Raw genomic sequence first — 3,326 nt, forward strand, 5'->3', positions numbered from 1 at the left:
AGAAGTGAAGTGGGCTACAAACTAAATCTGTTACTGAGGTCCCCACCGAGAGGATCCCTCCAGATTGCATGTTTCCTTCCTTATATAGGTGTGGTAGGATCTTCTAGAAACCATCGCAGAAATCTCCATTCTGCCCTTCAGCTTCACGATCCCTCCGTCTAGTTGTTTCCTCCAAATTTGCTCACTTATTCACCGTAATTGCATGGTCCTTGGAATCCAACTTCTTTGTTCCTCGACCTGGTGAATTCTTCTACACACCTGGCTTAAAACATGTGTTAGACCTTATAATTGTATGAATTCACCCCCTAGACCTATGCATGAAATTAGCCTTATCAGGTTACAACTAACTTGCGCTATGCAAAGCACCCCATGCAGCTGATGTGTCACGAGCTACTTAGCCAAAACCTCGAGCCTTGACTTGCTTGTATGACCACCATCCTACAGAGGGCACATTATATTTGAGGTTTCAAAGCAATCTTCAGCGCAGCCCAGTGATGCCCTCCATCGTTTGCAAGCTTCAATACATATAAATGGAGTCATGTTAAAAGTGAAAACTGAGACGAGAAAATCACTTGCTAATGCAATTTTGATTTAATCTGCAGGAATATCAAATTGGAAAAGGAATGTCGTGTCTAATATTCTGAATACAGATTTCAGCCTTATTTGATACCTTAGTACTTCTATTTATGTCGGGTTTAATATTGTATTGCTCCCCATTTAAGGGGCGAGAGACAGATCATAAATTGATTCATTTTAATATTTCAAGCAAATTAATTACTACAACTTAGTTTTGATTAAAAGAATGTTCAGTGGAAGCACTAGTTAAATTGGATTAATAATTGTTGATAACCAGTTAAGGTTCAGAACAACTCATTCGGATTGTCGGACTAAGTGAGGTCTATCCAGATTGATTTTTTTTAGATTATAAATTTTCAACACTAAACCTAATTCTTCAAATTTTTAGTTAACCCATCGGACTATTTGGGCTTTATTGTGTGATTTCAATCTTGAAATATTTTTCTCTTCTTAATTTTCAAATGATATAAAACCCCCAATCCTTTATCATTTTCTCTAATGCTAATAGTTAAAGATCATGTAATAGCCGAGACCTAGATTCTCGAGAATTCTTAAGAAATAAATACCAGCTTTTATTTAACGAATGAAAGAGTATTTTTATTTCTTGAGAAAAGGTACAAATTACAGTTTTCAGAATCTCAAACTAAAGTTACAATCTTTGACGACAGAATTAAAAGTCGAGCTACTACACTATTACATTTAGAAGTCCCTAACGACTTCATTGGTCTTCGTCACCGGGCAAGTCTTGGCCCCAGATTTTAAACGAGCTGGGAGGGCGAGACCACGAGGGAAGACAGCCTCGTTGGCCAGCCGCAGCTCCTGCCAAAGCGCACGAAAAAGAGAAATTAGTTGCATGAAATAGAGACAACTAAAAGAAGCATAGTAGGAAAGGGAAGGGGAAACAATACCTTTCAGAGATGGGGGTGAGAGTTTGACCGAAAGAGGCAACTCCAGCCAGCAGGCTCCTCTCCAGCTAAGACTCTGCAAAGCTGCAGATAACAGCCCTTACCTTCCCCACCCGGACCTACTATAGTCCGGAAATCAGCCCCAAATGCTTGCTCTAGTGTGCACCTGCAAAAGGGACAAAATTCATAAATGAATCCGAGTACAAGGCAGCACAAACCACCAAAACAGTTAAAGGATGCTGCAAAGTCAGCCAACATTCAGCCTCTGCAGCTTTCAGTTACAAGATATGTGTTTATATACACATGCTACCCCTCGGTTATTATACCACACCACAACACCTCTCACTCAGTAGCAAAGAAGTAGGCTAAAGGGAGGGAAGAAGGACTGAGGCAGTGAGAAGAACTGAGGCAGTGAGAAGAACTGAAGTTTGGGCCAAGTGAGTGAGGTAAGATCTCGTTTTCTTTCTCAAGCTCAAGCAATGACAGTAGACTCATCATGTAGTATTCATGTGTTAGGAAAACATAGCATAATAGTGTTGAATGCTTCACAATACAGTTTGTGCACCATTAGAGCTATGCTAGAAATGGAAGAACAACATCTTGTTAAGAAATCCAGAAGCATAAGCTGCTCTTAGTTCAAAATCAGTGGCTAAGACAACTTAAACCTTTTTTTTCCCTCAATCTTTTGCACAAATGGACACCAGAAAAAGAAAATCATACAAATCTAAAAAGTTCTAGACGAGCTACTGCAGTTTCTGTGACAAACGAACACAATCTGCCCAAATCAAAGAATAAGCAAAACAAGAACAGACCATACTTAAAGAAACCACCTAAGTAGCTAATATATGAGGCTTAGCTTTGGGAGTTTCTGTCGGAGTTGGCGGCGACCAGACGGTGAAGCCGAGAGTCGACCGCAAGGCAACCGTGACACGCGACGGCTCGCCGCCGAAGGAGATCGGCAGTGGCGGCGTGAGTCTCGGACCAACAGCGGATCAGCGACGACGGCGGAAGCCTCGCGGAGCGACGGCGAGCACCGCTGACTCCAGCAGCTGCTGTGCAAGCGCCGGGGAGTGTCGAGACTGCCTCGCGAAGGGGGAGGGCAGCGGCGAAGGGTGCCGGCAGAGGGAGTCCTGCGACGAGGTCACCAAGACAGCAGCGACGGCCGCGGTGCCGTGCTGACTCCACCAGTCCATCGACGGCGCTCGCTAGGCTGTTTCCACCCACTGGAGTCGTCGGTGGCGGCGGCGGCTTGTCACTTGCCGGGATTTCGAACCGGAGACGCTGCGATGCCGGCGAGGGGAGGGGAAGAGTTGGAGAATCTAGGGCTTTCTCAGTTTGGGTTTTATTTTTGGAGAAAGGGGAAAATTAAGAATGGGGAAAAGCCGATGGAATCGGCTGATTGAGGAAGGGAGTATGATTGATTGGGCCACCTCCCTAATTTTAAATGGGCCACTCCACTTTTGGGCCAAAGGAACTATTTCAAAATAAAAAGAAAAGAGAAGTGGGCCAAGGGATACAATCTGGGCCAGATTAATAATTCCTAACTGGGTCTGGTTTGAGTTGGAACTATACTCTAAAATTAGTTCCAAGGTATAACGGGATTTAATTCCTAAGCCGCGGAAGAAAAAAAAGAGAGAATTTTTAAGCCGTGTTGAAATAGTTTTCGATAAAATAATTAAAGCGGACTTTAATAGTCACAGTTTTAATTAAAGAATTTAGATCTCCAATTTTTTAAAGAAAGAGATAAAATAAAATAGCACACGCTTAGGCATGCATTCATGCAAGATAAGCATTTTCTTTAAAAAGCCTAATTTAAGTATATTCAACTTTGTAAAGGAACGTCGT

The 3,326-nt window shown here is 42.7% G+C and overlaps 1 long non-coding RNA gene across 1 annotated transcript; it reads right to left on the reverse strand.

Annotated features, from left to right (window-relative positions):
* Positions 1-1,151: 1,151 nt before the first annotated feature.
* On the reverse strand, positions 1,152-1,682 carry LOC121740887. The gene is made up of 2 exons (XR_006037693.1): positions 1,485-1,682; positions 1,152-1,395 (listed from the first exon to the last, which is right to left on the reverse strand). It is a non-coding gene; the product is annotated as an uncharacterized LOC121740887 (long non-coding RNA).
* Between the last annotated feature and the right edge of the window lie 1,644 nt (positions 1,683-3,326).

The sequence above is a fragment of the Salvia splendens genome, chromosome 7 (assembly GCF_004379255.2).
Source record: "Salvia splendens isolate huo1 chromosome 7, SspV2, whole genome shotgun sequence".
Taxonomy (NCBI): domain Eukaryota; kingdom Viridiplantae; phylum Streptophyta; class Magnoliopsida; order Lamiales; family Lamiaceae; genus Salvia; species Salvia splendens.